The 12,500-nt window shown below is 46.4% G+C and overlaps 8 non-coding genes across 8 annotated transcripts; all 8 read left to right on the plus strand.

Annotated features, from left to right (window-relative positions):
- The first annotated feature begins 1,041 nt into the window (after nt 1-1,041).
- On the plus strand, nt 1,042-1,160 carry LOC140575865 (5S ribosomal RNA). The gene has a single exon (XR_011981121.1). It is a non-coding gene; the product is annotated as a 5S ribosomal RNA (ribosomal RNA).
- A 1,390-nt stretch (nt 1,161-2,550) lies between these two features.
- LOC140575894 (5S ribosomal RNA) lies at nt 2,551-2,669 on the plus strand. Its single transcript, XR_011981148.1, has one exon. It is a non-coding gene; the product is annotated as a 5S ribosomal RNA (ribosomal RNA).
- A 1,390-nt stretch (nt 2,670-4,059) lies between these two features.
- On the plus strand, nt 4,060-4,178 carry LOC140576073 (5S ribosomal RNA). Its single transcript, XR_011981307.1, has one exon. It is a non-coding gene; the product is annotated as a 5S ribosomal RNA (ribosomal RNA).
- Nucleotides 4,179-5,568: 1,390 nt separating this feature from the next.
- Nucleotides 5,569-5,687, plus strand: LOC140576074 (5S ribosomal RNA). Its single transcript, XR_011981308.1, has one exon. It is a non-coding gene; the product is annotated as a 5S ribosomal RNA (ribosomal RNA).
- Nucleotides 5,688-7,077: 1,390 nt separating this feature from the next.
- On the plus strand, nt 7,078-7,196 carry LOC140576075 (5S ribosomal RNA). Its single transcript, XR_011981309.1, has one exon. It is a non-coding gene; the product is annotated as a 5S ribosomal RNA (ribosomal RNA).
- Nucleotides 7,197-8,586: 1,390 nt separating this feature from the next.
- On the plus strand, nt 8,587-8,705 carry LOC140576076 (5S ribosomal RNA). The gene has a single exon (XR_011981310.1). It is a non-coding gene; the product is annotated as a 5S ribosomal RNA (ribosomal RNA).
- Nucleotides 8,706-10,095: 1,390 nt separating this feature from the next.
- On the plus strand, nt 10,096-10,214 carry LOC140576077 (5S ribosomal RNA). The gene has a single exon (XR_011981311.1). It is a non-coding gene; the product is annotated as a 5S ribosomal RNA (ribosomal RNA).
- Nucleotides 10,215-11,604: 1,390 nt separating this feature from the next.
- Nucleotides 11,605-11,723, plus strand: LOC140576079 (5S ribosomal RNA). The gene has a single exon (XR_011981313.1). It is a non-coding gene; the product is annotated as a 5S ribosomal RNA (ribosomal RNA).
- Nucleotides 11,724-12,500: the final 777 nt, after the last annotated feature.

A 12,500-nucleotide genomic window follows, 5' to 3' on the forward strand; every position in this document is an offset into this window, starting at 1 on the left:
AGTGTACGTTTGAGGAAACTGACAACATGGGGGGGAAAGTCTGTTACAGGATGTCAACGCAGAGCAGAACTACAACCAATCACAGTTGCAGCTCATGGGTGGGACAAGCCCAATATTTGCTGTTAAAAACAAACAAACAAACAAAAAAACACCTGCTAATTTAGATCACTTACTTAGGTCACATTAAAGCAACACATCACGAAAGGGAGTGAGCCGTGGGGCAATAACAGCACCGTTTCGTCACAGCCGTGATGTTTATTTCACCGTTACACGCAACCTCAAGTCATGGGCCGCCATTCATGGGTCCCCGTTCTCGTTTCGGGGGGCTGATTTCCAGTTGTATTGAGTTTTTTTTAAAATTCTCCTCCCAGACCTGCCTGCATCTACAACAGTTGTTCTTTTGTCCCCCTAAAGCTTCACAGAGCTCTTTGAACTTGACATGGCGACGCCACTTCCCTAAGTCAAAAGGCTGGCTGGCCCACTCAGCCCGAGCCTGCTTCACCGGCATCCCTGCGACTCGCAACTCACCTCAGAGCGATGCTTCGCCCGGCGTGCTAGCGTGAGCTTTTTTCTTTTTTTTTTTTTGCCCGGCTTCCATATTGGTAGGAAGTAGCCTCTGCATTTATCCCGTATTCCTGTTGTACCTTAGTATGTGGAATTTAGGGGTGTAAATAAAAGGAGCCAAGACAGTTGAGAAAGATTTGTGATTTTGTAATTGTCCCGTTTCACAAGCCCATTCGACTCATGTGGCTTATGTGACTTTTATGTTGACAAGGCCGAGTCTGGCGGCCGGCGTTAGCCTTTGTTGCTGAATGTTCAAGTGTCAGCCAAAAGAGCAAGTTTTGTTGTTTTATTTTTTTTGTGAAAAGAGAAGGAGGACAGGAGAGAGCAATGAAATGTGTGATTGGTTTGAATGAGCTTGGTGGGGTTGCTTTGGAAGTAAGAAAGGAGGGCGAGTAAATGTGTGTCCCCTGTAGTGTGGAAAAGGCAGCCGTCTTTTGCCGCATGCTTATAAATAGGCTGAGTGGAAGCAGTGCTCTCGCTTACGGCCATACCACCCTGAGCACGCCCGATCTCGTCTGATCTCGGAAGCTAAGCAGGGTCTGGCCTGGTTAGTACTTGGATGGGAGACCGCCTGGGAATACCAGGTGCTGTGAGCTTTTGCCATCCTCAAGCACTTACATGCACATTCTTTCACTTGCTTTTCTTACTTTTACTCCATCTTACTTTACGCTTTCACAAATCTACAACGCATTACCCTTTCTTTTACATGTACGTCCTTGTGTTACATTTCATACGGCCTTTGGAGTCTTCAGAGTCGAAACATTTCAGCGTCAGATGCCGTTTAAGCCCACCTGCATGGCCTGCCATGGGATGGAAACCAATCAGTTGCAGTTTGGCTTAATTATAGCCAGTTGCTCTCAAAACAAAACACTGGAAAATATTCAACAAGAACTCTGTGGAGGGAATGCTGTGGATAAAAGTAACCCAAGCCTGCCAGTAGGGGTCAGTGTACGTTTGAGGAAACTGACAACATGGGGGGGAAAGTCTGTTACAGGATGTCAACGCAGAGCAGAACTACAACCAATCACAGTTGCAGCTCATGGGTGGGACAAGCCCAATATTTGCTGTTAAAAACAAACAAACAAACAAAAAAACACCTGCTAATTTAGATCACTTACTTAGGTCACATTAAAGCAACACATCACGAAAAGGAGTGAGCCGTGGGGCAATAACAGCACCGTTTCGTCACAGCCGTGATGTTTATTTCACCGTTACACGCAACCTCAAGTCATGGGCCGCCATTCATGGGTCCCCGTTCTCGTTTCGGGGGGCTGATTTCCAGTTGTATTGAGTTTTTTTTAAAATTCTCCTCCCAGACCTGCCTGCATCTACAACAGTTGTTCTTTTGTCCCCCTAAAGCTTCACAGAGCTCTTTGAACTTGACATGGCGACGCCACTTCCCTAAGTCAAAAGGCTGGCTGGCCCACTCAGCCCGAGCCTGCTTCACCGGCATCCCTGCGACTCGCAACTCACCTCAGAGCGATGCTTCGCCCGGCGTGCTAGCGTGAGCTTTTTTCTTTTTTTTTTTTTGCCCGGCTTCCATATTGGTAGGAAGTAGCCTCTGCATTTATCCCGTATTCCTGTTGTACCTTAGTATGTGGAATTTAGGGGTGTAAATAAAAGGAGCCAAGACAGTTGAGAAAGATTTGTGATTTTGTAATTGTCCCGTTTCACAAGCCCATTCGACTCATGTGGCTTATGTGACTTTTATGTTGACAAGGCCGAGTCTGGCGGCCGGCGTTAGCCTTTGTTGCTGAATGTTCAAGTGTCAGCCAAAAGAGCAAGTTTTGTTGTTTTATTTTTTTTGTGAAAAGAGAAGGAGGACAGGAGAGAGCAATGAAATGTGTGATTGGTTTGAATGAGCTTGGTGGGGTTGCTTTGGAAGTAAGAAAGGAGGGCGAGTAAATGTGTGTCCCCTGTAGTGTGGAAAAGGCAGCCGTCTTTTGCCGCATGCTTATAAATAGGCTGAGTGGAAGCAGTGCTCTCGCTTACGGCCATACCACCCTGAGCACGCCCGATCTCGTCTGATCTCGGAAGCTAAGCAGGGTCCGGCCTGGTTAGTACTTGGATGGGAGACCGCCTGGGAATACCAGGTGCTGTGAGCTTTTGCCATCCTCAAGCACTTACATGCACATTCTTTCACTTGCTTTTCTTACTTTTACTCCATCTTACTTTACGCTTTCACAAATCTACAACGCATTACCCTTTCTTTTACATGTACGTCCTTGTGTTACATTTCATACGGCCTTTGGAGTCTTCAGAGTCGAAACATTTCAGCGTCAGATGCCGTTTAAGCCCACCTGCATGGCCTGCCATGGGATGGAAACCAATCAGTTGCAGTTTGGCTTAATTATAGCCAGTTGCTCTCAAAACAAAACACTGGAAAATATTCAACAAGAACTCTGTGGAGGGAATGCTGTGGATAAAAGTAACCCAAGCCTGCCAGTAGGGGTCAGTGTACGTTTGAGGAAACTGACAACATGGGGGGGAAAGTCTGTTACAGGATGTCAACGCAGAGCAGAACTACAACCAATCACAGTTGCAGCTCATGGGTGGGACAAGCCCAATATTTGCTGTTAAAAACAAACAAACAAACAAAAAAACACCTGCTAATTTAGATCACTTACTTAGGTCACATTAAAGCAACACATCACGAAAAGGAGTGAGCCGTGGGGCAATAACAGCACCGTTTCGTCACAGCCGTGATGTTTATTTCACCGTTACACGCAACCTCAAGTCATGGGCCGCCATTCATGGGTCCCCGTTCTCGTTTCGGGGGGCTGATTTCCAGTTGTATTGAGTTTTTTTTAAAATTCTCCTCCCAGACCTGCCTGCATCTACAACAGTTGTTCTTTTGTCCCCCTAAAGCTTCACAGAGCTCTTTGAACTTGACATGGCGACGCCACTTCCCTAAGTCAAAAGGCTGGCTGGCCCACTCAGCCCGAGCCTGCTTCACCGGCATCCCTGCGACTCGCAACTCACCTCAGAGCGATGCTTCGCCCGGCGTGCTAGCGTGAGCTTTTTTCTTTTTTTTTTTTTGCCCGGCTTCCATATTGGTAGGAAGTAGCCTCTGCATTTATCCCGTATTCCTGTTGTACCTTAGTATGTGGAATTTAGGGGTGTAAATAAAAGGAGCCAAGACAGTTGAGAAAGATTTGTGATTTTGTAATTGTCCCGTTTCACAAGCCCATTCGACTCATGTGGCTTATGTGACTTTTATGTTGACAAGGCCGAGTCTGGCGGCCGGCGTTAGCCTTTGTTGCTGAATGTTCAAGTGTCAGCCAAAAGAGCAAGTTTTGTTGTTTTATTTTTTTTGTGAAAAGAGAAGGAGGACAGGAGAGAGCAATGAAATGTGTGATTGGTTTGAATGAGCTTGGTGGGGTTGCTTTGGAAGTAAGAAAGGAGGGCGAGTAAATGTGTGTCCCCTGTAGTGTGGAAAAGGCAGCCGTCTTTTGCCGCATGCTTATAAATAGGCTGAGTGGAAGCAGTGCTCTCGCTTACGGCCATACCACCCTGAGCACGCCCGATCTCGTCTGATCTCGGAAGCTAAGCAGGGTCGGGCCTGGTTAGTACTTGGATGGGAGACCGCCTGGGAATACCAGGTGCTGTAAGCTTTTGCCATCCTCAAGCACTTACATGCACATTCTTTCACTTGCTTTTCTTACTTTTACTCCATCTTACTTTACGCTTTCACAAATCTACAACGCATTACCCTTTCTTTTACATGTACGTCCTTGTGTTACATTTCATACGGCCTTTGGAGTCTTCAGAGTCGAAACATTTCAGCGTCAGATGCCGTTTAAGCCCACCTGCATGGCCTGCCATGGGATGGAAACCAATCAGTTGTAGTTTGGCTTAATTATAGCCAGTTGCTCTCAAAACAAAACACTGGAAAATATTCAACAAGAACTCTGTGGAGGGAATGCTGTGGATAAAAGTAACCCAAGCCTGCCAGTAGGGGTCAGTGTACGTTTGAGGAAACTGACAACATGGGGGGGAAAGTCTGTTACAGGATGTCAACGCAGAGCAGAACTACAACCAATCACAGTTGCAGCTCATAAGTGGGACAAGCCCAATATTTGCTGTTAAAAACAAACAAACAAACAAAAAAACACCTGCTAATTTAGATCACTTACTTAGGTCACATTAAAGCAACACATCACGAAAAGGAGTGAGCCGTGGGGCAATAACAGCACCGTTTCGTCACAGCCGTGATGTTTATTTCACCGTTACACGCAACCTCAAGTCATGGGCCGCCATTCATGGGTCCCCGTTCTCGTTTCGGGGGGCTGATTTCCAGTTGTATTGAGTTTTTTTTTAAATTCTCCTCCCAGACCTGCCTGCATCTACAACAGTTGTTCTTTTGTCCCCCTAAAGCTTCACAGAGCTCTTTGAACTTGACATGGCGACGCCACTTCCCTAAGTCAAAAGGCTGGCTGGCCCACTCAGCCCGAGCCTGCTTCACCGGCATCCCTGCGACTCGCAACTCACCTCAGAGCGATGCTTCGCCCGGCGTGCTAGCGTGAGCTTTTTTCTTTTTTTTTTTTTGCCCGGCTTCCATATTGGTAGGAAGTAGCCTCTGCATTTATCCCGTATTCCTGTTGTACCTTAGTATGTGGAATTTAGGGGTGTAAATAAAAGGAGCCAAGACAGTTGAGAAAGATTTGTGATTTTGTAATTGTCCCGTTTCACAAGCCCATTCGACTCATGTGGCTTATGTGACTTTTATGTTGACAAGGCCGAGTCTGGCGGCCGGCGTTAGCCTTTGTTGCTGAATGTTCAAGTGTCAGCCAAAAGAGCAAGTTTTGTTGTTTTATTTTTTTTGTGAAAAGAGAAGGAGGACAGGAGAGAGCAATGAAATGTGTGATTGGTTTGAATGAGCTTGGTGGGGTTGCTTTGGAAGTAAGAAAGGAGGGCGAGTAAATGTGTGTCCCCTGTAGTATGGAAAAGGCAGCCGTCTTTTGCCGCATGCTTATAAATAGGCTGAGTGGAAGCAGTGCTCTCGCTTACGGCCATACCACCCTGAGCACGCCCGATCTCGTCTGATCTCGGAAGCTAAGCAGGGTCGGGCCTGGTTAGTACTTGGATGGGAGACCGCCTGGGAATACCAGGTGCTGTAAGCTTTTGCCATCCTCAAGCACTTACATGCACATTCTTTCACTTGCTTTTCTTACTTTTACTCCATCTTACTTTACGCTTTCACAAATCTACAACGCATTACCCTTTCTTTTACATGTACGTCCTTGTGTTACATTTCATACGGCCTTTGGAGTCTTCAGAGTCGAAACATTTCAGCGTCAGATGCCGTTTAAGCCCACCTGCATGGCCTGCCATGGGATGGAAACCAATCAGTTGTAGTTTGGCTTAATTATAGCCAGTTGCTCTCAAAACAAAACACTGGAAAATATTCAACAAGAACTCTGTGGAGGGAATGCTGTGGATAAAAGTAACCCAAGCCTGCCAGTAGGGGTCAGTGTACGTTTGAGGAAACTGACAACATGGGGGGGAAAGTCTGTTACAGGATGTCAACGCAGAGCAGAACTACAACCAATCACAGTTGCAGCTCATGGGTGGGACAAGCCCAATATTTGCTGTTAAAAACAAACAAACAAACAAAAAAACACCTGCTAATTTAGATCACTTACTTAGGTCACATTAAAGCAACACATCACGAAAGGGAGTGAGCCGTGGGGCAATAACAGCACCGTTTCGTCACAGCCGTGATGTTTATTTCACCGTTGCACGCAACCTCAAGTCATGGGCCGCCATTCATGGGTCCCCGTTCTCGTTTCGGGGGGCTGATTTCCAGTTGTATTGAGTTTTTTTTTAAATTCTCCTCCCAGACCTGCCTGCATCTACAACAGTTGTTCTTTTGTCCCCCTAAAGCTTCACAGAGTTCTTTGAACTTGACATGGCGACGCCACTTCCCTAAGTCAAAAGGCTGGCTGGCCCACTCAGCCCGAGCCTGCTTCACCGGCATCCCTGCGACTCGCAACTCATCTCAGAGCGATGCTTCGCCCGGCGTGCTAGCGTGAGCTTTTTTCTTTTTTTTTTTTTGCCCGGCTTCCATATTGGTAGGAAGTAGCCTCTGCATTTATCCCGTATTCCTGTTGTACCTTAGTATGTGGAATTTAGGGGTGTAAATAAAAGGAGCCAAGACAGTTGAGAAAGATTTGTGATTTTGTAATTGTCCCGTTTCACGAGCCCATTCGACTCATGTGGCTTATGTGACTTTTATGTTGACAAGGCCGAGTCTGGCGGCCGGCGTTAGCCTTTGTTGCTGAATGTTCAAGTGTCAGCCAAAAGAGCAAGTTTTGTTGTTTTATTTTTTTTGTGAAAAGAGAAGGAGGACAGGAGAGAGCAATGAAATGTGTGATTGGTTTGAATGAGCTTGGTGGGGTTGCTTTGGAAGTAAGAAAGGAGGGCGAGTAAATGTGTGTCCCCTGTAGTGTGGAAAAGGCAGCCGTCTTTTGCCGCATGCTTATAAATAGGCTGAGTGGAAGCAGTGCTCTCGCTTACGGCCATACCACCCTGAGCACGCCCGATCTCGTCTGATCTCGGAAGCTAAGCAGGGTCGGGCCTGGTTAGTACTTGGATGGGAGACCGCCTGGGAATACCAGGTGCTGTAAGCTTTTGCCATCCTCAAGCACTTACATGCACATTCTTTCACTTGCTTTTCTTACTTTTACTCCATCTTACTTTACGCTTTCACAAATCTACAACGCATTACCCTTTCTTTTACATGTACGTCCTTGTGTTACATTTCATACGGCCTTTGGAGTCTTCAGAGTCGAAACATTTCAGCGTCAGATGCCGTTTAAGCCCACCTGCATGGCCTGCCATGGGATGGAAACCAATCAGTTGTAGTTTGGCTTAATTATAGCCAGTTGCTCTCAAAACAAAACACTGGAAAATATTCAACAAGAACTCTGTGGAGGGAATGCTGTGGATAAAAGTAACCCAAGCCTGCCAGTAGGGGTCAGTGTACGTTTGAGGAAACTGACAACATGGGGGGGAAAGTCTGTTACAGGATGTCAACGCAGAGCAGAACTACAACCAATCACAGTTGCAGCTCATGGGTGGGACAAGCCCAATATTTGCTGTTAAAAACAAACAAACAAACAAAAAAACACCTGCTAATTTAGATCACTTACTTAGGTCACATTAAAGCAACACATCACGAAAGGGAGTGAGCCGTGGGGCAATAACAGCACCGTTTCGTCACAGCCGTGATGTTTATTTCACCGTTACACGCAACCTCAAGTCATGGGCCGCCATTCATGGGTCCCCGTTCTCGTTTCGGGGGGCTGATTTCCAGTTGTATTGAGTTTTTTTTAAAATTCTCCTCCCAGACCTGCCTGCATCTACAACAGTTGTTCTTTTGTCCCCCTAAAGCTTCACAGAGCTCTTTGAACTTGACATGGCGACGCCACTTCCCTAAGTCAAAAGGCTGGCTGGCCCACTCAGCCCGAGCCTGCTTCACCGGCATCCCTGCGACTCGCAACTCACCTCAGAGCGATGCTTCGCCCGGCGTGCTAGCGTGAGCTTTTTTCTTTTTTTTTTTTTGCCCGGCTTCCATATTGGTAGGAAGTAGCCTCTGCATTTATCCCGTATTCCTGTTGTACCTTAGTATGTGGAATTTAGGGGTGTAAATAAAAGGAGCCAAGACAGTTGAGAAAGATTTGTGATTTTGTAATTGTCCCGTTTCACAAGCCCATTCGACTCATGTGGCTTATGTGACTTTTATGTTGACAAGGCCGAGTCTGGCGGCCGGCGTTAGCCTTTGTTGCTGAATGTTCAAGTGTCAGCCAAAAGAGCAAGTTTTGTTGTTTTATTTTTTTTGTGAAAAGAGAAGGAGGACAGGAGAGAGCAATGAAATGTGTGATTGGTTTGAATGAGCTTGGTGGGGTTGCTTTGGAAGTAAGAAAGGAGGGCGAGTAAATGTGTGTCCCCTGTAGTGTGGAAAAGGCAGCCGTCTTTTGCCGCATGCTTATAAATAGGCTGAGTGGAAGCAGTGCTCTCGCTTACGGCCATACCACCCTGAGCACGCCCGATCTCGTCTGATCTCGGAAGCTAAGCAGGGTCGGGCCTGGTTAGTACTTGGATGGGAGACCGCCTGGGAATACCAGGTGCTGTAAGCTTTTGCCATCCTCAAGCACTTACATGCACATTCTTTCACTTGCTTTTCTTACTTTTACTCCATCTTACTTTACGCTTTCACAAATCTACAACGCATTACCCTTTCTTTTACATGTACGTCCTTGTGTTACATTTCATACGGCCTTTGGAGTCTTCAGAGTCGAAACATTTCAGCGTCAGATGCCGTTTAAGCCCACCTGCATGGCCTGCCATGGGATGGAAACCAATCAGTTGTAGTTTGGCTTAATTATAGCCAGTTGCTCTCAAAACAAAACACTGGAAAATATTCAACAAGAACTCTGTGGAGGGAATGCTGTGGATAAAAGTAACCCAAGCCTGCCAGTAGGGGTCAGTGTACGTTTGAGGAAACTGACAACATGGGGGGGAAAGTCTGTTACAGGATGTCAACGCAGAGCAGAACTACAACCAATCACAGTTGCAGCTCATAAGTGGGACAAGCCCAATATTTGCTGTTAAAAACAAACAAACAAACAAAAAAACACCTGCTAATTTAGATCACTTACTTAGGTCACATTAAAGCAACACATCACGAAAAGGAGTGAGCCGTGGGGCAATAACAGCACCGTTTCGTCACAGCCGTGATGTTTATTTCACCGTTACACGCAACCTCAAGTCATGGGCCGCCATTCATGGGTCCCCGTTCTCGTTTCGGGGGGCTGATTTCCAGTTGTATTGAGTTTTTTTTTAAATTCTCCTCCCAGACCTGCCTGCATCTACAACAGTTGTTCTTTTGTCCCCCTAAAGCTTCACAGAGCTCTTTGAACTTGACATGGCGACGCCACTTCCCTAAGTCAAAAGGCTGGCTGGCCCACTCAGCCCGAGCCTGCTTCACCGGCATCCCTGCGACTCGCAACTCACCTCAGAGCGATGCTTCGCCCGGCGTGCTAGCGTGAGCTTTTTTCTTTTTTTTTTTTTGCCCGGCTTCCATATTGGTAGGAAGTAGCCTCTGCATTTATCCCGTATTCCTGTTGTACCTTAGTATGTGGAATTTAGGGGTGTAAATAAAAGGAGCCAAGACAGTTGAGAAAGATTTGTGATTTTGTAATTGTCCCGTTTCACAAGCCCATTCGACTCATGTGGCTTATGTGACTTTTATGTTGACAAGGCCGAGTCTGGCGGCCGGCGTTAGCCTTTGTTGCTGAATGTTCAAGTGTCAGCCAAAAGAGCAAGTTTTGTTGTTTTATTTTTTTTGTGAAAAGAGAAGGAGGACAGGAGAGAGCAATGAAATGTGTGATTGGTTTGAATGAGCTTGGTGGGGTTGCTTTGGAAGTAAGAAAGGAGGGCGAGTAAATGTGTGTCCCCTGTAGTATGGAAAAGGCAGCCGTCTTTTGCCGCATGCTTATAAATAGGCTGAGTGGAAGCAGTGCTCTCGCTTACGGCCATACCACCCTGAGCACGCCCGATCTCGTCTGATCTCGGAAGCTAAGCAGGGTCGGGCCTGGTTAGTACTTGGATGGGAGACCGCCTGGGAATACCAGGTGCTGTAAGCTTTTGCCATCCTCAAGCACTTACATGCACATTCTTTCACTTGCTTTTCTTACTTTTACTCCATCTTACTTTACGCTTTCACAAATCTACAACGCATTACCCTTTCTTTTACATGTACGTCCTTGTGTTACATTTCATACGGCCTTTGGAGTCTTCAGAGTCGAAACATTTCAGCGTCAGATGCCGTTTAAGCCCACCTGCATGGCCTGCCATGGGATGGAAACCAATCAGTTGTAGTTTGGCTTAATTATAGCCAGTTGCTCTCAAAACAAAACACTGGAAAATATTCAACAAGAACTCTGTGGAGGGAATGCTGTGGATAAAAGTAACCCAAGCCTGCCAGTAGGGGTCAGTGTACGTTTGAGGAAACTGACAACATGGGGGGGAAAGTCTGTTACAGGATGTCAACGCAGAGCAGAACTACAACCAATCACAGTTGCAGCTCATGGGTGGGACAAGCCCAATATTTGCTGTTAAAAACAAACAAACAAACAAAAAAACACCTGCTAATTTAGATCACTTACTTAGGTCACATTAAAGCAACACATCACGAAAGGGAGTGAGCCGTGGGGCAATAACAGCACCGTTTCGTCACAGCCGTGATGTTTATTTCACCGTTGCACGCAACCTCAAGTCATGGGCCGCCATTCATGGGTCCCCGTTCTCGTTTCGGGGGGCTGATTTCCAGTTGTATTGAGTTTTTTTTTAAATTCTCCTCCCAGACCTGCCTGCATCTACAACAGTTGTTCTTTTGTCCCCCTAAAGCTTCACAGAGTTCTTTGAACTTGACATGGCGACGCCACTTCCCTAAGTCAAAAGGCTGGCTGGCCCACTCAGCCCGAGCCTGCTTCACCGGCATCCCTGCGACTCGCAACTCATCTCAGAGCGATGCTTCGCCCGGCGTGCTAGCGTGAGCTTTTTTCTTTTTTTTTTTTTGCCCGGCTTCCATATTGGTAGGAAGTAGCCTCTGCATTTATCCCGTATTCCTGTTGTACCTTAGTATGTGGAATTTAGGGGTGTAAATAAAAGGAGCCAAGACAGTTGAGAAAGATTTGTGATTTTGTAATTGTCCCGTTTCACGAGCCCATTCGACTCATGTGGCTTATGTGACTTTTATGTTGACAAGGCCGAGTCTGGCGGCCGGCGTTAGCCTTTGTTGCTGAATGTTCAAGTGTCAGCCAAAAGAGCAAGTTTTGTTGTTTTATTTTTTTTGTGAAAAGAGAAGGAGGACAGGAGAGAGCAATGAAATGTGTGATTGGTTTGAATGAGCTTGGTGGGGTTGCTTTGGAAGTAAGAAAGGAGGGCGAGTAAATGTGTGTCCCCTGTAGTGTGGAAAAGGCAGCCGTCTTTTGCCGCATGCTTATAAATAGGCTGAGTGGAAGCAGTGCTCTCGCTTACGGCCATACCACCCTGAGCACGCCCGATCTCGTCTGATCTCGGAAGCTAAGCAGGGTCGGGCCTGGTTAGTACTTGGATGGGAGACCGCCTGGGAATACCAGGTGCTGTAAGCTTTTGCCATCCTCAAGCACTTACATGCACATTCTTTCACTTGCTTTTCTTACTTTTACTCCATCTTACTTTACGCTTTCACAAATCTACAACGCATTACCCTTTCTTTTACATGTACGTCCTTGTGTTACATTTCATACGGCCTTTGGAGTCTTCAGAGTCGAAACATTTCAGCGTCAGATGCCGTTTAAGCCCACCTGCATGGCCTGCCATGGGATGGAAACCAATCAGTTGTAGTTTGGCTTAATTATAGCCAGTTGCTCTCAAAACAAAACACTGGAAAATATTCAACAAGAACTCTGTGGAGGGAATGCTGTGGATAAAAGTAACCCAAGCCTGCCAGTAGGGGTCAGTGTACGTTTGAGGAAACTGACAACATGGGGGGGAAAGTCTGTTACAGGATGTCAACGCAGAGCAGAACTACAACCAATCACAGTTGCAGCTCATGGGTGGGACAAGCCCAATATTTGCTGTTAAAAACAAACAAACAAACAAAAAAACACCTGCTAATTTAGATCACTTACTTAGGTCACATTAAAGCAACACATCACGAAAGGGAGTGAGCCGTGGGGCAATAACAGCACCGTTTCGTCACAGCCGTGATGTTTATTTCACCGTTACACGCAACCTCAAGTCATGGGCCGCCATTCATGGGTCCCCGTTCTCGTTTCGGGGGGCTGATTTCCAGTTGTATTGAGTTTTTTTTAAAATTCTCCTCCCAGACCTGCCTGCATCTACAACAGTTGTTCTTTTGTCCCCCTAAAGCTTCACAGAGTTCT

The sequence above is a fragment of the Salminus brasiliensis genome, chromosome 13 (assembly GCF_030463535.1).
Source record: "Salminus brasiliensis chromosome 13, fSalBra1.hap2, whole genome shotgun sequence".
NCBI lineage: Eukaryota > Metazoa > Chordata > Actinopteri > Characiformes > Bryconidae > Salminus > Salminus brasiliensis.